Source organism: Cupressus sempervirens, chromosome 5 (genome assembly GCF_028749045.1).
Source record: "Cupressus sempervirens isolate cs-2001-9-10 chromosome 5, ASM2874904v1, whole genome shotgun sequence".
NCBI lineage: Eukaryota > Viridiplantae > Streptophyta > Pinopsida > Cupressales > Cupressaceae > Cupressus > Cupressus sempervirens.
In genome coordinates this window covers 604,636,005-604,660,025 of record NC_143122.1, presented here as the reverse complement: position 1 = coordinate 604,660,025, position 24,021 = coordinate 604,636,005, and positions in this window count along the sequence as shown.

Below are 24,021 nucleotides of genomic sequence, written 5' to 3'. Positions count from 1 at the left end.
CAGTTGGATCAATTTTTCTATTGTGCTAAGATGTAATAAGCACCTTTAAAAATATCTCTCTGTATATATACATACATATAAATGTAGACACACACATATGTGTGCATACCTATGTATATATACGCATACATATACATAAAGAGAAGTTTCTCTATATATACATACATACATAGACACACACATATGCATGTATGCATGTATATACACACATACATATACATAAAGAGAAGCTTCTACATTCACCTACTAAGGGAAATATAAAGAGATCTTGAAGGTGACTATTCACCTCTACAAACATCAATTAATGGCCATGATTAGGAAAACCCACAAAAATCAATCATCAAAATCACCCAAAAAACACAAAGGAAAATACAAAATGTAGAGGCAATCACCAAGAATGAAAATGAAAACCTAGATTATGGACCCAGAAACCAAAGTCGCATTGAAAATCCAAATGAATGAATTGACTGATTATAAAGAGCTCAAAAGCTTTAAAAACTAAAAAAAACCTAAAAACCTAAAAGCCAATTCAAGTTGTAATAGTTGTTTTTTTTTTTTTTTTTCTAGAAGGAATCAAGTTATCACCATGCTATAAGTCTTGACTTCAAATGTTACTACTTTATAAACCATGTAGCAACCAAATCAACCAATGACTACCAAGTCAATATCAACCATGCTACTTTAAATGGTGAAGAGTAATAACTAGAATGGTTAGAGCTGATAAGTATTGTACACGCATCTATGAGGTATTATAGAATGAAAAAATCCTTAATCACATGAAAATACTAAGTCTAAATTATGGTGGAGGAAAGATATTAGGAAAGATGATTTGGGAAGGAATGTGCAAATTGGTTGGCCTAATCTTGTGAGCATGATTTGTTTGTGTATTTGTAAATCTTGTATAATGTTGTAAGATTTTATTATTTTTGATTATATACAAGATGCTACTAATGTTGTATTTTTACATTTTGTATATTTATAGCCCAAATATTTTCCTATGAAGAAAGACCATGCCTAGCAATATGAACCTAGAACAAAATAATGAGACAATTGCTAGATTGTGGTCTTAGCTCCGAAGAAAGGTTGATAAACGCAATTGTCCTTGCAAAAAGTATAAGGGTTGAAAGAATCAAAGAATTGTAATAACAACAACCTAGAGTCATTATAAGAAACATGGTCACATTGAAGGGGGCATGATTTTTGTCGATTGGTGAATGTGGATTTCCAACTAGAGGAACATGGATGTGTGAATATCCAAGCTGAGCATAACTCTCCCACGGAAGAAGATGATTCTATGATAGAGAACACAATTGAAGATGATGGTATTGGCATAGTTGATAATGTGCTAGAGGACATGATTGAAGAAGATGGTATTAGCACAGCTGATCAAGATGATAATGATGATGGTACTAGTGCATTTGATAATGATGATGAAGATGGTCTTGATATACCCATACTTGAGAAGTCATATGAGCCCCTATACCAGGGCTTCCAAATAACTCTTCTAATTACTATATTATTGTTGGTGAACTTGAAGGTTATGAATGGTTTATCCAATGTAGCAATGTCACGTATGCTAAGGTATGCCATTTTTTGTCATCTTCAATGTTAGCATATCATTACTATTCATTATATTAACAATTCATATTTTATTTTGTAGGTTGATAAGTGAGTTTTTATTACCACCATCAAACATTATGCCTCATTCCTATCAAGAATTATCTACCATTATGAATCAAAATAGAATGAAGTATCAGACAATATATGCATGTCCCAATGATCATATTCTATATCATAAACACCATAAATTTGCAATAGAATGCCCTGATTGTCATATTAGTAGATATTGGTAAGATCAAATAACAAAAAAGGTGTCTCACAAGGTTCTTTGGTGCATTCTCATTATTCCATGTCTTGAACAATTATTCAAGTGCACTAGCATAGCACAATTTATGGATTACCATGCACTCAATAGAATTCAAGATGACATTATACAAATGCCTATAGATGATTCTACATTTAAATATTAGAAATAGGGAATAATGGGGGGGAGGGGGGGTGTGGCATGAATCAGTATTTTACAAACTTTTGTCACCAACTGGATATTATTTATTACTTTGAACCATGCATAAGAAAGTAAACGAGTAATGTTGAACATTAAAAGTAACCATGCATAGAGAGAACTCATAACACCATATTTTGTTAACTAGGGAAATCCTAGCCAAAGGAAAACCCTGGTGGGGATGATACCCACAAGATGATGTACTAATATTAATGTTCCTTGTTAGAGGATGGACCTTTTTAGGAGTATATAAACCCATTTAGTACATATAAGTCCTTGTTAGGAGACTTTGAATCCCTATTAGGAGATTCCAATCTTGTTAAGAATTATGGTAGAATATGTGCAAGGAGAGCTCACTGCTCAAACATGCACTTTGAATTACAAGAAGAGTTCACTTCCAAAACAAGTAACAGAAGTAGATGTTGTACCATCTTTCAACTGATCTTTAACTTTAGCTCAGTCTTGGATCACAAAATTAGATTATCAAAAATTCACTTCTATATATGATACAAAACTTTACATTTGCAACTTTCACATATCACTTCATAATAATCTTACAAGATGTCTTTTGCATAAATAACATCCCTTTTTACAAATTTTTGCTAGGTCGACTAAGACCAAAATAAAATTTCCAACTTAGAGTAAACATCTAGGATGTCATCCCTAATTGGTCAAGTAATTTTTTGTAAACAAGCAAAGTCTTTACCTTACATTCCACTGTCCTGTAAATCTTAAATATCTCTTTTTCATACTATTTGTACTGATCCCTAAGGTTATACACAGCATCAACAACATGTATACTATTTCCATATATCTTCTCTCTCAAGAACATCATATAAACAACAATACACTATTGTAAACATTTTCATACTTAGACAATTTTCTAAGTACCAAGAAGCTAAGTATCTTTATTTTTGAGGTTTTCTACAAGCATGTACATCATGTGTTTCCATTAATGATAACATTCACATATCTACATATAGCCAATTGTCAACAATTTCTCCCTTTGACATTGATGGCAAAAAAGTAGGAAAATTGGCTAAGTATCAAAGACTTTACAAAAACTTACAACATTACTACACTTACCATCTATTACAAATGCTTCATCTTCATTTATTATAAATTCTCCCCCTTTTTCTATGAATACAAAATACATAACTTACTTATAATTTTCTCTCCCCCTTTGACATCAGTGATAGAGGTCAAAGTGTCCAAAAATTGTCGAAAACTTCTTTCTAACTATTGTCAACAAAATTTTTAGAAGTTATGTCTTACTGCCTCAAGTTGATTTTCATACATTCATCAAAATTTTCCTTTAGACTGTCCATAACTTTCACCCATGTGTCCTTGGCTACTTCAACAACAGTGTGAATTGCACATAAAGCATATGATGCAATCTCAACTACATTAAGGTCACAATATATGCAATTGGAATAGGTCTCCTTTGCTTAAACACATTCCTCCAATTGTCTCTCAATGGCTGATAGTTTTAGAGTAATAGATTCTCTAAAATCTAATAATATTCTCAAAATTTTCTCTTTTTTAAGTTGTAGCTTCCTAATTTTAGTGTGAACACCAGTAACTTTTCCTTAAAAATCATCAACTCTACTAGAGGGTTGTTGTAACTGACTTGTTAAAGATTCTAGCTCACTCAGCTTCCCTTCCATCTTATTACCAAGAAATTTAGTCAACCTGTGAGATAAAGTAAATTTTATATACAATACATTGTCATCTTGTTGGCATCTTCAAAGTTCCCTAATATAAGTATCAAGACTCAAAAAATCATTCTTTATGTTCTAAAAAAAAATGCTAAAAAGATTAGCATCATGAGAAATTTGAGCCTTAGACTCTACAACATTCAAAAAATTAGTAAATTCATCATCAAATGATTTTATGACTACTTTGGATCTCAGTATGTTTGTCTATCATAGTGCTATGCAATCTATTAGTCACCTTCATTAATGTCCTTTATAGACTCTTGACTTTCCTATTCTTTTCAATCAACTTGGTCAAAGTTGAGATCAAATCAGATTGATCATCATCATCACCTGTAAGGTTGATGAGAGATAGTGGAGTTGATAAGCTAGATGCTTTAGTCCCATATTCCTTTTGTTTCTTCTCTGCTATCTCCCTTGTTCTTCTTTCTTCCTCTTCCTTCTCTTATTTTTCTTTCTTTTCCTGTTCTTTCTTTTCTTCTTCTAGCTTCTTCTCTTCCTCAAGCAACTTCAGTTTAGCTTCTTCAACCTTTTTCTTTTCCTCTTCTAATTTCCTTTTCTCCTCTTCAATTAGTTTTAACTAATCTTAAATGTTTTTGGAATGGGACTCAAGCTAATTAAAAGAATCATCTTCATTATTAATAGTAATATTAGTTTGACCAATTTGCAGTCTATCACCATTTACTGATACTTCCAAAGGTTTCTTTGCAATGGTATGTGTTATCTTGATATCAATCATCATCTTGTCAATGGCTATAGTTGTTTCACTTCTTATGACATTCTTCTCACCTCCCATAAACAGAAATGGCCTCATCTTACTTTGTAAGTAAGGTGCTATATTGTTCATCAATTTCCTAATTTATTCTTTATCATCAATTTTTTACATAGTTCTTATCATGGATTTTCAAAGTTCCATGTCTTCTTCATGAACTGATGCCTAAATTTCTATAAGTCTATCATAGACTTTCTAATTCACAATGCCTTCAATGTCTTAAAGTTTCAAATTGTTAAGAATCATATATCTCATAGTAGAGATATCAATATGCTATTTCTCAATATCATTGTACAAATCATAAAACTTATTTATTTGCACATAGTTTCCTTCATTAACAATAGCTATGTTAATCTTTTCTATCTTTTGTTTCTATGGTTACCTTGTTTTACTTGTTGGCTACTTATAAGAAATCTTTTTTGGTTTTTTAACTTCTTATTCCTCTTCTTCTTCCTCGCTAGAATATGTAATTGTCAACAATGTTTTCTTCCTCTTCTCAAGTCCAGTAGCTAGTTGCTTAACTCTTTTTGACTTTAGATTCTCAACTTCTACTAGCTTTTTTGACTTCCTTTTTGGTTCACTAGGTCGCTCAACTGATACAACAACATATGGGATGCTCTACTCTATAGGAGTCACTGCAATGGATACACCAAATGCTTGGCCAACTGATAGAGGTGTCACATTCATCACACATTGTTCACTAGATTTTTTTAGTCCAGAGATTGTTTTTCTAAATGATTGTGATTCTTCTTTTGTCATACCGACCTCAAATAATGCTCTCTTCATCACAATCTCAACCTTATTAGAGATACCTTTACTAAAGATGCCTGGTAAGTTGATTAAGTTAACTCTTCATATGTTCTAGATCTATATGAAGCTTGGTCCTTTCTAGAGTTTAACAATAGATCAATGTAACCAATAGCTACATCATCAATTAATTCATAACCTAAGGGTTCAAGAAATGTTTCCCTTGGTTCTAATTCTTTAACATAAGTTAGGTTAGTATCTACCATGAAACATATGTCATCCTTAAATCTATCAACAACTACTAGTGCAATTCTAAATCTTTGTTTTGGAATGTTCTCATAATCAAATTGCCACTATCCAAGATTTTATCTGCAAGATGCCTCTTGCATATATCTATTATCTTATCCATAGTACATCTTTCACTACTCATAATCTCTAGAATTAATAGAAATGGAAATCTTTTAAGTACATGGAAGAAAATATGATTGATAAGTAACTAAAATTTGAATACACCATTCTTAGTTCTCTTAATCTTCTCCAGATTCTCAAGGAGTTGTACTCTCTAAATCTCACTCAATTTCACTTCCTCTTTCTCAACACAAATCTTTTAGGCTACATAGATAAAGCCTGCTAACAACTCATCACTCTTAGAACTTGCACAAATAGATTATTCAATGATTCTACTCAAGAATCTCACATCATGTTTTTTGATGGTGCTAACCACCATTGCCTTGCCATTATAAACTAATTTAGTATTGATTTAACTCTCTTCTTGACTAATTTCTCACCAATGGGTACACTACCTTGTTTGCTAAGACCAATAACCTCATGAATAAGGTCAGTAGAAATATCAACTACATTGTCTTCCATCCATAACTTTCCATTATGAATTCTACTTAATATAATCTAAGTCCATTCTTCATTATCAAGGTCATGGTAGAAGTAATATTTGAATAAATCTAAATCTTTTAGATGTTAAAATCTAGGCTTCAAAATTATATCATGGTTAAAAACAATTTCCATATCCTTATTCATAAATTCACTTCCAATAGTTTCAAACTAGTTGGACAAGTAACTTCCTATGCCTTCCAAGTAAATTACATTGTTTAGAGTTGTTGATAGAGTTAGATTAAGGTTTCCTTCTAAGGGTTCCATGGATACAACCTTTAATTTGGGTCTCTCAATATTCTCAACATTTTGAACTACTATCATATCCATGATTTCACCAAATAGAAATTTATCGAAGAAATTTTGTGCAAAAAATGATAATATACCTTTTTTTGAACTTGAGTTTTACTCGAAATCACTTTGAAAAATCACTTATTGGTGCTCTAAGCTTTTGAGATGATCACAATGTGGAAAGAACCAAGTTTTTACTCAATTATTCAACTTAAACTTGCATTAATTGCATACTTTTTCTAATTCACATAAAGTTGTTAATTTCATTCTAAAATCAAATATCTGCTCAAAATCATTTCTCTAATCTTCAAATGCTACTTGAGGTTAACCATAGTTTCCTTTCATCATGACAATGCTCCACAAAATTTTCTATGAAAACATAGATTTCATCTTCTGTCATAGAATAAAATTTATCTTTTTTAACAGTAACTCTTATTTCCTTCATAACTTGTTCCAATAAGGTCCAAATTGCAAGTGAGATTAGCTATAGTCTAAACTCATCTAGTTACATCTTTTCTCAACCTCACCATTCTTAGTTCGATCTCTTAATGAAATTTCAAATTATGGTGTTGCGAATAAGCTTAATTTAACTTGGTTGAATCAAACTCAACTACTGACTTCAATCTTCCTTTCTCTACATAATCTAACTTTTCTTTAGATCCAATAGTTAATTCCTTTTCAAATGTCTCATCAAATTTTTCTCAAAGTTCACTAACTACATTTTCTTTGATCTTCTTTATCTTTATTAGTTTTGAAGTTCCTTTCATGATTCCTTCTATCCTTTCTGAAGTTTCTTTCATTGTTGTTTCTATTCCCAAAGTTTCTTCCATTGTTTCTTTTGTTTCCAAAGTTTCTTCCGTTATTCCTTTTGTCCATTCTATAAATAAGTTTCTATATGTCCAAAGTTGTTGCATAACTGACATACTAGGTTTCTGCTTATAAGGTTCTATTGATCAATAGGTGCTTGACAATTCTAGGCTATGTGTCCAAAGTTATTACACTTATAACACATGATCTACTTTCTTTCTTCAAAAGGTTTTTTTTTTTTATGTCCTCTCATTAGATCTTCTTCTATCTATAGGGTTAGTATTTCTAGACATTCTACTATTCCTTTTTATCATTATCATATTTTTGCTTCTTACAATCAATTTCTTTATGACCAATACCATGACAATTATGACAATAAAATTTTGTAACATGATTAAATGACTTATTTGTACAATTTCTTTTCATATGAACTATTTCATTATATGAAAAATAGTTACCTCTAAATTCATATATAGTTTCCTTAGTAGATTCCACTTACTTAGGTTCATCCAATTTCTCATATTCTTTAGATTTATAGGAAGATTGACTGGATTTAATCTTATCATTAGATTTTTCTTTTTCTTTTAGATCTGATCCATTTTTCGGTTTCTTTGTAGACATTTTAAATAGGTAACAAAGACCTATCTTATTATAGGTAGATCTTTATACTGACATTCATTCATCAAGATGTAGACATTTTAAATAGGTAACAAAGACGTATCTTATTATAGGTAGATCTTTATACTGACATTCATTCATCAAGATTTTCTCTGCTAGAATAAAGCTTTTCAAGTTGTAGCCTACTTTGAGATAGTTCACCTTTCACAATAGTGTTGTATATATGAAGTTCTTCATGATCTTCTTTTAATACTTCAAGTTTGGATGTTCTCTTTGCTAGATTGACTCTAAGATCTAAATTTTTAGTCTTCAAATCAGATTCAAGTTTGCTAAGATCATTCCTCAAACTCAACTTTAGATTGGTAATCTTCAATTCATGCTTCAAGATCTTGCACTCTATTTTCATCTTTGAATATTCATCACCACTAATTTAATATTTAGTAGATTCAGGCTTGGATTTGAGATATTCAATCTTGTCCTTTAGTTGTCCGATGTACACTTTGGAATCTTCATATCTATTTTTGAGCTTATCTCTTTCTTCAATAAGGAGATCAATTTGTTAATGTGTCTCTTCAAGGTTCTTCATCAACTATTCTATATCCATAGGGATCTTACTCAATCTATTAAGCCTCATTTGAGTAATTGTGCTCTAATACTAGTTGTTAGAAATAGGGAATGCTGGGGGGAGGTGAATCAATATTCTACAAACTTTTGTCACCAACTAGATATTATTTAATACTTTGAACCATGCATAAAAAAGTAAATAAGTAATGTTGAATAATAAAATTAACCATGCATAGAGAGAACTCATAAAAACATATTTTGTTAACTAGGGAGACCTTGTCCAAGGGAAAACCATATTTTGTTATTATAGTTTATTAATTCTTACAAATCTTCAATATAAGTTGTTTCTAACTGGTCTATTTGTTTTTTTTATAGTTGGTCATGAGTGGGATGCACTACATTTATATATTGCAAAAAATCTTGACTGGATAACCGTATGGATTCGACAATCTCAAGAAAATGGTTGCTCATTAACATGGGATGGTGTTGCATCATTGGTTAAAGAAGCTCATCCTAATGAGAGTCCCAATGTTACACCAATGGTACTTGATCTAGTGTATGGTTTATGAAGTAGAAAGGGATGTATAAGTTTACTAACCATGACACATAAGTTTAATATCAACTCATGGACTGATGCAAATAATCTTGACATGTTTGCATAATTGTAGATCAAGCACCACAAAGCTATGTACTACCATAGCCATAAATTTCACATAAAAAAGTTAGATAACATGAATAAAACTTGTGATTTTGGGATAAGTGCAATCTTTGAGGTCACTAATATTTCATCTACAAATGGCATACATCCAAAAAAATCTAAAAATTATATACTATGGCATTTTTAATGATACACGTGAGTGTGACTTAAATTCATTCAAATTAGTTCTATTTTTCATCAAATGGTATAGGCTATGACTGAATCAAAATGATCCTGATAGGATTATTATTGAACACGATAGTAGATTTACAATAAGTAATACAAGGTCGATGAGCCTTATGTTCTTCCAAGCCAATGCAAGCAAGTGTTTTTCTTTAGTGTTCCACATAAATTGGGTTGGTCATTTGTTGTTAGACATGATCCAAGAGGAAGGTCGATAAAGTGTAATTTGATGGAAGAAGAAGATACTAAAGAATCTGAAGATAAAGGTGATGATGGTCATGATAATGCTGATGAAGCTGTTAAAAGTTCACACACAATCAAATCCCAAAAATTATCTGTCATAAAAATTCTAATTTGTATTTGGCAAGTTGCAAGTAGTGTTTAGTGTCATTGAAGTCATAAATTTAGCTTTGACAATCATAAATTGTCAAAATGTTACTTTCTGAAAAGAGCATGAAAAGAGAATATTCAACATGGACAAGAAAATCAACAAAGTTCATTGTTTAACACATGACATTATTGTGCTAAGAAAGAAGATATGTTCAAGATTTATGTTTGATTTGGGTAAAGAATCTACCCATTATTTTCACTCATGGTAATTTAAACTATCATTGGTTTCCAATTTTGAACTTTTCTAGAGATTATATCTATGCATTGATGGTAGAAAGAATGAGGCTTACATGTAATGTGGAGTTATAATGTTGGATTTCTAGCATATTGACCTTATTTCTCTTGGTTGTGGCATTGTAGTATGGTCTTGGATGTATGTAATGTAGAGTCATGCTCTTGGATTTCTATTGTAATTATCTTGTGTTTGTCATGGTTTTGACATTGTAGCATGGTCATGGATGTATAGATAAAATGTTGCTGATTTTTTCAAATTGTATCCAGGTGGAAAGCATATGTTTAAGGCATGGGTTGGAGGTGGATCAACTCCATGAAGCCAATGGTTCAAGATCTCCTTGTACTCTTGATAGAGCACTAATACTTTGAATATATTGGAGCTACTTCTTTGAATAATATATTATTGTGTCCTTTGGAGATTTATTTTTCCCCAAAAAGGCTTCCCAAAATATATCTTATGGTGTATTTTTATGTTGTTTAAGTTCACATCCATAAAGTCTTTGCATTGCTCCTCTCCTAAGATTAATGTAAGAAGTACTTAGTTTTCCTTTGCAAGCTTGATTTCCTTTCATTTGATACTAGAGCTTACTTTCAAGTTTCAAATGCAAGTGAAGTTAGGGGGAAAGTGGCTGGCATTTGGAGTCAAAGCAATGGTTTTTGATGAAGGTGAGTTTTATCTTTGTGATATTAGAATAGTTTCCCCTCTAGCAACATGCCCTCTATTTTCCACATAAACATGGATTAGTGCTTGATTACTGAGCCTTATCAACTAAAAAAAAAAACATTTACTTTGTGAAAACCATAGGATGTTGCCTATTATAATTGTATTACTAAAGTAGGAAATGCAAAAATCAATCTTAGAAATTATCATGAAACTTATGTTGATACACTAAACCTACTAATTAGAAGACTTGGGTTGTCAGATATTTGATGCGAATTACATCTGAAGAGATTGTTCATGTGGCATTGAATATTGCTAGGAAATTGTGCATTAATGATGGAATCATTTATCACTACACTTCTTCTTGCCCTCATTCTTACTTGGTATGGACAATGTCCAAATTTACCATGATCTCTCATGTGGTGCACACTAAGCCATGCCATCGATGAGACATTGATATAGATATTTTTGATGGTGCAAAAGAAAATTTCTTTGTATCTTTGAAGTGATTTACAAAGAAATGCTTCTAATCATTGTGCCCAAATATCCAATATTTTAAATTTTACCTTGAAAGTCAAAATATCCAAATTGACATCTACCTTGAAAGGATTTGTTCTTGTGTGGTCCAAAGCTATTTAGTGCATTGCAGTGAAAGGCTAAGTTGAGTCATGAAACTCTAGAATTTGTAGCACTATGCTTCCAAAGCTTCATTGATCATGCATTGAATGTTGGAAGACATTTTTGACAAGTTCTTTGCATCTTCCATATTACAAATGCTACATTATGTATATAGTAGTTTGAAGATGAAGCAAGAAAATAACCTTACCTCTTCTATTGTATGTGTTTGTACTAGCATGCAAAAACATTGCTTTCATATCAAGGATTCTTGTTGAGCCTAGGAGATGCATGGAGGACAAACCACACTTATGAAGACTAGTTTTTATATATAATGCTAAAGGAAAACAAGAACAATAAACCATTCTCACAATTGAAGTAGCTGATATTAGAAAATATTTTGTAAACATTTTCACTAGCAAATGAATATGGTACATACTTTTCTTAGAGTTTGGAAGCTAAGAATGAAGATTCTTGTGAACCAGAAGATGGAAACACATCTAACTCTATTGTTTATATCTGTACAATGTCCACTAACAACTTTCTTAATGTGAGATATACATGGAGGTAAATAGAATTTAATATGGTTACAAAACAAGAAATACAAATTGTAATGATCCATTTCTGAATTGTCCACATTCTACAGCCTTGTTAGTTGAACTTCCTGACAGTTTGCATTATGTAACATGGCCAAAATGTGTCCATGTATAACACTACTAAATTCTCCAGGTATCCTCTATGGGGTTATGCTTTCTTATGCATGGGAATGTGTGATGATCATGTGGCATTTCTCACTTGATAACATTGTCTTATGTGTGGTGATATCTGATGATAATGAAATTTATGAGTTGTAAATGCTGAAAAGATGAGTACAAAAGATTTTGTGTGTGAAAAGGTTCTAGTGTCTTGTGTGATTGTGCTTTGATTGCTCACTTAAAAATTCCACACAAAATGAAGATTTTTTATATTAGATATATCTTCAAGATTTACCCCCTGTTAGGCTATATACAATGGGTATAAATATTATGAAGCATTTCTTACTATTATAGTACATGAAAAAATTAAGTTTACTTTTTATAAGAAAAATCATGCAAATGTTTGGTATCCCATTCATATTTCTTATTACAATTTTAGTTATAATGTGTGACATTATAATACATAGCTGCAGTTTGTTTTGAAGGAAGTCTTGTCAATGAAACTGATTTCAATTTTGCTTGCAATAATAACCAAAATTCATATTTACAAATGAGGTAGATCTAGATATGCTAGAAACTACATTTGGATGTTTACAAGACCTTAGGTGAGACTAGACTCTAGATGACACTCCACTTGAACATTCTTTAATATAATGCCAAAAGTGATAGAGGCATAAATATGTCACATAGCTTGAACAATGTCAAGAATGAACTCTATAGGGCATCTATCACCTTTTTCCAACCATTAAAATCATAAAATAATTTTGAATGTGATGCTGACACTTAATGTACTATAGGCATCAGTACCTCACGTAATACCATAATTGCAACAATCTAAGCTCATCAAATATATGCAACAACAAAATACACAACCATATATATTAATGCAAAGTAACACCTGGAGAAAAATATCCAGACTAATCACTGACTAGGATGTCGTTGATGATTACTCTGGATATTTATCTTCAGGTGTTATTTTTTTTGAAAATTCCATATTGGTCAAAATTTTGATGTAGCTTGGTCAAAACCTTCACCAAGGCCAGTAAAAAATTTGATCGAAGCATCAACATAGTTGGCATCGTGGGTGCATCTCCGTTGGATGGGCCATAGATTTCAACCAAAATTGGTGGCCAAAAGAAGATGCAAATTTTGACCAAGATTGGTGTAGAAATTTCAACCTCCACAAGGATGTGTCAAAATTTTGACAAGAAAGATAGTGACAAGACCATTGGTCAAAAGTTTGACCAATCTGGGTAGAACATTTGGCCAATTTTCATAAAAAATAGAGGCTAATTCTACTAGTGAGGCTTTAATATGCAACTTGTCCATGAAGCTAATGCAAAAATATTTACATTTGGGTCCTACTAGCTTGGTGTAAGTTAAACTCCTTCTCTGTGCTTGTTAGTCATTCATTTCTTTTCATATGAAGGTAGCTCTCTCTTCTATTTTCTTTTGGGTGTTGATTTTAGATTTTTCTTCTCAGAAGAACATTCTAACATTTGATTATATATGTCATTCCAGTGTAAGTAGATATAAGATTTACAAAGATATGAACATTTTTAGGAGTTCATAATTTTGAAATATGATGGTTTATTACAATTGAGCTTATAGCTATATATAATAATAATTTAGTCAGTAAATATCCACATGTATATCTAAATTTTTTTTATCACACCTTTTTTGTATATGATAGCATCCTTCTATCTATTTAAAATAATTACAAAGAGGATCATCTCCTAAGATAATGTATAAACTTGTACTAATGAGATTGAAGGTGAGGGTTTTTGTTGTTGTGCTTTTAATATTGAAATTTGAAACAATTAAATCAAATTGCTTAATGTTGGTGACCTTCAATAGTTTCTTACTTTATGAAATTTATGCTTAGCCCTACAAATTATGTTCTTAATCATAAATGATAATAAAATAGATTTGATAAATTATGTCTGTGGTGGTTGAATATTAAAATTGCATCCATCATTCATTGTAATCAAGAGCTGGGATCACCATCGAATGTAAGATTTTTAAGTTCCAAATTGCACAGTGAAATCTATGTTCCTAGAGTCGCATTTAGTCCAATGCAACAAATTTTTATTTGTACTATTTATGTCATAACATGCAATATATTTAGATATTATTTTTATTCTACATGCATTACAAATTTAAGTCCCAAAAATAATGTTTAAATTGATTTGAAACTATGATCTTAGAAACTATTAATCATCAAACTCTACTAAAGATGTTGCATATTTTTTTAACAAGAAATCTACTTTTTGTAGTTTTGTCTTCTATTGGAGATATCATTCTCTCTTGTAAAAGCTCAAATAAGTTCCTTTATATTTGTTTGGCACTTCTTGTTATATATAGGTTCATGGACTTGGTGCATATATTGTTACACTTTGTGTTGGGCCTCATCATGCAACCCAAGAGGTGAGTCATAATATTAATTTTTTAGAGTTAATTTGTTTTGATATGCTTTGTCATTTACAAGTTAATACCTACCTTTCCTATAGTGGGAATGCAAGAGGATTTATTTATTGAGCTCCTTGCAATGTTAACAGAGATACCAGAAGTGATAAAGTTGCAACCTGTTCCAAACGCACATGAACCGGTCATGAAATTTAGGTTCAGTGGAATATTAATTGATTTTCTTTATGCAAAACTATCTCTTTGGGAAATTCTTGAATTATGTATCGGCTTCTGCTCATAGATTTTATGGTGTCAATTATTCACATTCATTGGTTATTTCTTAATTAGTGGATGTCTATTTACTATCTATAGTTAAACTAGAGTAACATGTATATACAAAAAGCCATAAGAGATTTTGTTAAAAATCACTTTGGATACAAATTTGAAAGATTTACTTGCTTCAAACTTTATGCTATCACGGACAAAAGAAAATCAATATATGTGCTTAGCCAAAGCAAGGGTCAAAATCCTACAGCAATGGGTTGCTTAACCCAACATTGGACATCTCAAGTGGTTCTTATCCAACTCATTTGGACTCATTTAATTTATCAACTAGGGATGTAAACTTGAAATGGTGATCACAAAATATATGCTTGAAACTTATCTCAACTTAAGAACTACTCTACTGAAATTCAAGTGCTTAAACTACAGGAAATTTATGGTAAAGCTGAGAATGAAATCTATTTTTGATAAAGCATGAAAATACAGCTAAGAATTACTTCGACTACCTATGCTACAGGAACTGTCCACTAATTCTATTACTAGTGGCTGCAGGAACAATAGAGTCTACTTGGGTTCTATGAACTGTATATAAATCCTATGCTAACTAATTAGTTCACTCCCTATGTGGGCCCCCACAGAGAAGTGAAGTATAACAACTTAGAGATGGAAACCTAAAATAATATTTTTATCCATAACAAAAAAAATGTACATACTGATGAACAACAAGATTATATTCAGTACTTAAAATCTTAGCAACTTCTTCTTTCTACTAAAAATTGACTAACTAAAACCTAGCACCTCTAGAACACAGACTTCCAATTATTTAAAACACAAACTAGGAACAAAATTCCTAAATTCGAGACTCATCAACTACTGAAACAAGTGACGGCATTGATTATTACAATATACACATTAATTTTGGTGCCAAATAGAACAGTGATTGAGGAGCTCATAACCCCTTAATTTCCTTTTCTTAGGGCTGGTCTATTAACATGAGCAACCACTTTGACTCCCGCTTGGTTGACTTGGCTTTGCATTTATATCTAGAAAATATTAGTGCCTCCAAAACAATAACATACATTAAGACTTATTAAAAACATGTTATCTAAAATTAGTTTATCCTATGTCACATTGCTATAGGAGAACTACCCAATCTAGCTAAGGAAGAAAATGCATCATTCTCACTATTTTGTAATTATAAGACATATATTTTCACAGCTTATTCATTTTAATCTTGAAGAGTAATTATGCACACATTTTTCTGAAATCATCACAAACATCATGTTCTTAAACATCAAAGTTTTTTAGAGAGTTTACAAATTAAGCTAAAAATGAAATGACAAGATAGACCATATCCTGGTCTCATCAATATGAATAACAAAAGGACCAACTCTTTAGTATGGAATCCTAAAAGTAAGAAAATCACTATGGTAGATGAAAACTATTTTCCAAAAATACTTAAAATTCTAGAAGTGAAGGGGCAGGGGAATATTACACTTGAATTGTCTCAATGTAACACTAAAGGCATTAGTTTCATCGCACACATGGAGATCTCTACTTCCACTATCTTTGATACTCTATTTGACATGCATTTTTTATAACCTTGATCTCAGTTCTCAATTGTCTCCCTCTTAAAAATTGTGTATTTTTGAAGATTCAAGGTGGATAGCCACTAATCTTGCCAAGTCTCACCCTTTTTAAAATGCTATTGAATGTAGCTATGACTAAACTGTATGGACTTTGACAGATAAACTCTATTGAGGCTTCTATCTATTTAGGGGATCCAACAAGTTGCTATTTTTTAAATATTCAAAATTCACTTATGTCAGTTGTAAAATAACCTTTTCCCAAATAGTTTTGAATTGATAATATTTAGATTTCTTAGTATATCACATTTCAATTCATTCTTTGATCTACAAGTTTTTTCCTTCATTAAGCTTGTAATCTTTCATGGGTATGTCAGTTGACATGAACGTTAGCATACTTACATTTGCTATTTTATTTATATGCTAAACAATTTATAAATGAATTTGACATCTCTATCACCAAGTTCATGCACAATTATCTAGTAAATCATCTCAATCACCTTTTCCAAATTGCCTCATTTATGTTTCCTCTACCTTGTTGGGATATCTCGATCCTCTACCAAATTTCACCTTCTGTTTAAAAAGAAATCTATTTTTCCTTCCTTTGTCCAAAACAATTTTAATTTAAAGTAGGACAATATTAATTTTTTCTTGTATATTAATTTTTTTGGGTGATTCACATAAACTATGAATAAGGCATCCCATAGGTAACAAAGCTTTTAACCATGTTGGTGTTCTGCAACAAAAATTAGATATGAGGCATTTCAGTTGAAATAAAAGGCCACAAAATGTGTTGAAATAAAGGCCACAATCTGTGTCATATGTAGCAAAAGCTTTTTTTAAATAATTCAACTAGCCATTGCAATTGCAATGGACATTTTGACGACTAGTTGTCACTTGTACAACACAACTATTGCAACAACATCACAATTACGACGACTAGTCTTAATGGATGAACATTGCCTCTATAGTACAACTATCACATTAAAGTCACAATTATGATGACTGACTAGAAACTATTATGATAGATAACCTCCCCATTGCTATTATGACAAATCACCTCCTTGTCGCAATTTCTGAGAAAAAGTCTGATACCCGTCTGATAGGAGCCAATTCATGGTCTTGTCGCTAGGGTGACTGTTAGACATCACAATTCAGGTCCAAATGTAGTAGTGTGAATTCATTCCATAGCTCTAATTCTAGTACATGGACCATTTGAATATGACAAGTAGGTTACTTTTGTCCTAGTTATTTATTATTTGATTTGGATCACTGTGATTCAAATGAGTGGGTGGATACATGGGCTCCACATTATCTCTCATGCCCTCTATAAAAAATGATGAAATGGAAAGTTCAGTTGACCATAACCATCTATCAAATCTTCTTCAGCTAGGATAGGTCTTTGAATTGGTTGCACCATAGGGAATGATTAGAAATTAGATTATTGGTTAGCACATTATGTAAGAGGGAAACAAAATCTTGCTTAAGAGATTACCGATGGTGATGGATTCATATATCCTACTAGTTCAATTATTGTTTCTAGAATATGGTTACAAACAAATATGCTTAAAAGCAATGGAATTCCCACATTCGAAGACTATGAGAAGCACAAAACCATTCTCATATATTCACAACTTATTATAGCATCAAATGTAAAGTTGGTGAAGCATAAAGGAAGAAAAAAAATTAAAGAACTTTTTACTGTTGCTAATGTTGATTACAAATCCCTATTGGAGACCCTCAAGTCAAGAGATGACTCTTTAGGAACTCTTCACTAGGTAATACTAACTCTCAACAATGTTTCATATGTTCATTATATGCTCTAAATTTATTTTCATATATTAACTATATGCCTATACTTGTACTTAATATTAAATGCCTACAATACTAACATTTAGTATAATTTTGAATTGTAGGTGTCTTCAATAGTAGTGGTGCATGAAAATACAAACAATTTTAAGGAGTGGAATGAAGACAATTCTATGATAGTTTAGTTTGTAGGATTTTTGGTAGTTGTGTACATATAATATGGCAGTGTCAATGATACACACAAGGAATTTAGTATGCACAATGATGTAAATTGCATACTTTTTATTCCATATACATTACTTTTTATGGAAAAGATATACTATTTTTTGTTTTCATATTTAATGGATTAATGGTAAATTCTTATGGACATCTATGTAACCATTTAGCATGTTAGTCTGTATTAGTCAAAGGTTAGTCAAAGTAGTCAAAGTTATTAAATAACATGGAGGGATCATAAAAATCATATTTTTAGTTCATCTAAATAATATTGGTCATGTTTACAATGTTCAAAGTGGAATTTACCTAATACTATCTATAATAACAATTATATGTTTCGATTACAGCGGTGATGCTTTACGGTTACAAAATTAAACGTTTTTGAGTTTGCACTCACTCTCTCCACTATCTCGAGACTCCCCCACGTCAAATGACATTTTGTGGATTTGGACGGTGCCTTCTCATTCCGATTTTATTTTTTCAGTACTAAATAGTTTATATTTCCAGCCACTTAGATGTCCAGTACTAAAGGCTTCTTGTCCAACACCCACCAGAATTATTTCTACTGTCCAACACCCAACAGAATTGATCCAGCGATCAGGATTTTTGGGATTTATAGATCTTATTTACTGTATTGTCACATGGATCGATCTGTTCAATTGATCATGCATGCTAAAGAATCGGTCTTGAATGATGTGATCGATTTGTGCAGGTAGCTGCCATGCCCGCTGAAGGCTGAAGCCCCACCTGCTGAAATTGTGGAAGAGAAAGAAGATGTGGTGGAAGAAACAACACCTGCAAAGGAAGCAGAAGAAGAATCCCCTGCTGCCAAAGAAGAAATAGAAGAAAAGGAGGTTTCTAAGGAAGTAGGTGAGGAAAATGAGGCTCCAACACAAGAAGTTGTGGAGAAAGAAGAAGCTCCTGCTGAAGAAGAAACCCCTGCTGCTGAAGAAGAAGTGAAGACAGAAACATCAGAGTAGAGCAGAGAATGATGTTTGTGGTAGAGTACTTAGGGATTTGCATGGAAGGTGATGTTTGTGACAGATGTTTTAGGTGGGTGGTATAATTAGATTGAAGTTTGCAGGCCATAATTGGAGGATCAGATGTCTGAGGGTGCTTGAGCGATCACAAGTCTTTTTGGCCCATCTTGACCACCCTGCTTTGGCTTCATTTCAAAGAGAAACCAAAAGCATTTGTATTGAGATCTGATCATAGAAGTTAAGATTGTCTCTCTGGTAATAATAATAATGGGAAGTTAATCTGAATGCCTAGTTTTATATGCAATTTGCTTTCAACATTTCTTTCACCATCGTCTGAATGTTTTAAGGTTTCAGTTTTCCCCGTTTAGTTTCTGATTTCCATTCGTACTTATGGGCAACTGATGTGATTGGAAGTTGGATTACAAGGAATAATCAAACAAAACATTGGAATCTAAGGCAGCGAAGATACAAAATAACTGAACAATGGAAATCTGTGTTGCAATGTCTTAGATGTCACTAATACTAATACTAAGGAAATATTGCTATTGCATATAAAAATCTAGTATTTCTTATTCCTCCTCTTCCTCTCTAGACTTCTTGGTGCATCTTCCTCCTCTACGCTCCTTCTTCTTTAAGTTTTTGAATGAAGTGTGCCAATGAGATATTAAAACCGTCAACATCTTTCTCAGTGGTATAACCATGGGCTAATTCTTTCTTTTCCAATATACTTTTCTCATCTTTTAGAAGTTGGAGAAACTGATTTTCGTTAATCTTGAAGACAGCTGTAACCTGCAAGGCAACATTAACAAATATGAGTTTCCTCAAAGGCTCAATAAGGCACTACCTTTACCCTGAAAACTGTCATTATTGCTACAGTTCCATAGAAATCAAAGAATAACAAAGGAAAGAATAGACCAAAACATGTTAGACCATTTATTGCTAGCACTAATTTTGTCAAAAATAATATTATAAAAAGAGAAATTGTCATCAAGTTTGAGATCAAACAGAATCCATATCTCTCGAGCAAAGAAGCAATGGAAAAAGACATGAAAAACAAATTCAGGCTTTTTGCAAACATAATAGATATTAGACACCCCCCCTAGCTTTTTGAAGGGCAACTTGTGGAGCAACATTCTCCACAAAAAGCAAGCGACCTTGGATTCAATGGGCCAAGTCCAAAGATTAGATAAGATATTCCTCCATTCATCTTGGGCAAGGGACAAATTCCAACAAGAATTAAGGTGGTCGAGGACAACAGGCCTGGCTGAGAGAATAGAATAAACATATTTGGACTTAACAAGATGAAAGGAGGAAATATTGGTTCATGATTATTCTAAATATACCTAGAATGGCTTATATCACTTTGAGCGTGGAAATATGATTGTTAATAATCTATATATCATGCAGGTTATGTATCTATCACTTTTTCCTCTATTAAAAATAGATGCTAGTATATATATTAAAATGTTTCACAATTTCATAAGATTCCCTTAACATGAATTGCTAATTTCAATAATGCAATAGTTCTTAAATTTTCTATTAAAAAAGATTAGTCTGCAACTCATTAATCATTAAAAGAGGAAATAATTGTCACTTTGTTCTCCACTTCGAATCTTATAGGCCTTCTTTAATTTTTGAGGAAACAAAATAATTAAAGAATGGAAATCTAGGTTGCACTATCTTTACAAGAGTAAATTTTGTAAGATGTCATTCTTAAAAAAATTGGGATTGACATTCTAACAGTGTTATGGTAAATTATTTTAGATATAATAAATTTTAAAGATGTTTAAAATCATAGGTAACAAATGATTTCTTATGGAGATATAAATATTATTTTATTTTTATTACAAATATGTGAATTTATATTAAAGCTTTTTAGAACTTGATAATTTTATGGATCATTGATATTTAAGAAGATGCTTATAAATATATATAAAAATTAAGATGTTATAGAGTAGAATGTAACTGTCATTTCACTTTCATTATACAAGGTGTTAATGTCTACCGAAGTATTTTAGAACTTCAAAAAAATTAATATGAGTCACTAATTATAAAGAAGCAACGGTTCATAATACACTCCAAAGCTAACTAAAATTGATTACCATAGATGAGGATTGAGGTATTACTTTTAGAAGTTCAAATATACACTCAATATGAATCCCCCTAATATTAAGGAAACAAGAGCTCATGATTAATTCTAAAGATTTGAGTAGAAATAATTACTTTTTCACAAATGAAGATGTAAGTATCACTTCAATTTCCATTCCAAAATATGCTAATATGTATATACAAAGAATATTCTTTTAGTTCAAAAAGGTTCCCTCAATATGAATCGCTAATATTAGGGAAGCAAAGACTCATGATCACTTCTAAAGATGAAAACTTGATTCATAATAACCAATTTAACATGAATGCATTATAACCATCACTTTAATATACATTAAAAATAGATGCAAGTACATTTATGATACAATGTTTTAGAATTTCACAAGATTAACTTAATATGAATTAATCATATTGAGGAAGCAATATCTATTGGTTTGTTCTAAAAAAAAGTAAATTTATTGGTGGTGATTCATTAATGATTAAAGAAGAAATAGTTCCCATTACAAAAAATTTGCTGCTTCTTAATTTTTATGTATAACCAATTTTAATTGAAAAATTTCACGGCTTCTTAATTTTATGTATAACAAAGGTTGGACATTTGACCTTCTTTTAAGTCAGGTGCATACATGTCTACTTTCTTATAGTCTTTGGTCAGAGGCATTAGACCCAATTCTAAAGATAAAACAATTTATGGTTCTTCACTAATCAATATACTACTACCTCTAGTAGTACATCAATCACAATATATAAGCACTATGACACATGGGTCAACCTCAAGATCAAGGACATTCCTAAAGACCAAGAAACCTATTACATGAAAATAGATTCAGTCCTTTTAAACATAAGGAAAAAATGGCATAACATGTTTGAAAGTTTGTTATCCCATATTTGGGTTCACACATGATCCAAGAGCATTGTTGAAAGTTCCACCAAATATCCACAAATGTAGAATCCCATTGCAAGATCAAAATTCACAAGGACACACTACCTGAGAGAAGATGAATCATAACTTGAGTAACAATGTACTAAAAGAGCTTTGAACGTAGGAATAGGAAATAGAATAGATCTTAAATTATACACTAAGCATCGCAAGTGTTGAATTGATCAAATAAATGATTGTTGAAATGAAAAAAAGAAATGGAAAAATCGGCAAACCAAACTAGAATAATTTTTGGTTGATGCAAGATTGCTTTGCACCTAATATTCTCTTGCATCGACTTCTCCATATCTTATTACCATTTGAAATTCTAAAAATCCAACATCTTTTTTTATAAATAGTCATTTACCATTAAGTATTTATAATTTAAAAGTACATATTCACAATTAAATATAGGGTATATGAAATCATCCTATGAGAGATTATACAAGACTAAACCTAGTAAAAAATAAAAAACATGAAATTAACATGGGTTGAGCCCATATGAGCTAGATCTTCCCTAGGTGGCTAAAGTAGTTCCAATAGAAGGAGGATAATTTTGATCATCCTTTTAGTCCCATGCATCAATAGGGAGTTAGGTCTAGGAGGAACCATCCATCCTCATATATCTTCTTCTATTGAATCCTTTTTGGTGGGAGAAATTGCAAGCGACAATTGTAGGAGCCACTTGGAATAAGTGGGACAACCATTGTTAGTGTTTGGCCAGCTAGAGCCACTCAAAGTGATAGGATAAGGGCTAGAAGAAGATCAACCTAAGGAAGAAAAACCATGGATTGGAGAGGTTGGTTGGTACCTCTAAGAATCTCACCCCAAGTAGAGGAGTGGCTAGGAGCTTGTGAATGCAATACCTATGAGTAATGGAAAAATAAAAATTATAAATATTAATAAAGGATAATGTACATCATTTGTCTAATAGTTCAAGATTTATTTTTTTCAAGCCTTATACTTTTAAGGAGACTATTATATTACAAGATCCTTTCAATGTTGTATTTCAAAATTGTTGAACTTGAATTCCATAATGAACTACAATTTATTAATTAATAATTGGAAAAATAAAAACTTCATTTTAAAAAAAAACTAGGAACAAATACGTATATCTTTAATTTACTTTATTTATAATATTTTCAAATGGTAATAAATTATGCAACATCCTGACATTAAATAAGAATATTTTTCTTTCTAATAATTTATCTTATTGTACATGTTAATATTGGCCCTTTTTTTATACTAAAAACTTGTACAAAAAGTTAGCAACAAATAGGCACATAGATCTAAACATATCATGTTGATGTATACCATATTCCTTTAAATAAACAAGTATTCTTGAAAATCTTCAACTCTACGAGAGAGAGCATCATTAAAATGTTATTTCCTCTAATCATAGACTAAAATCTCCCATGCACCTTCCAACAAGAGGTAGGCATACCTTATATAGATGTAATGTTTGAAGAAGTCTGAAATACATAATGTCATTTGAAAACTTGTGTGTTCTCAACAAGTGCTCTCAATACTTTGAACCTCTGGAAGGCTTCAAACTTCTTCAAGAAGGTCACTGGCATCATTCTTGAGTAATCATCAATAAATGTCATAAATTATTTTTCACCATGATAACTTCTTATTCTCATAAGGCCACAAAGAGCAATATATACCAAATAAAATTTATTCTAAATGATAAAGTCTCACTAGCAATAGTAGAACTAGTTAATTTACCCAACTAACATTCTTTGCACATTATATTGTCTGGCTTTACTAGTTGAGAC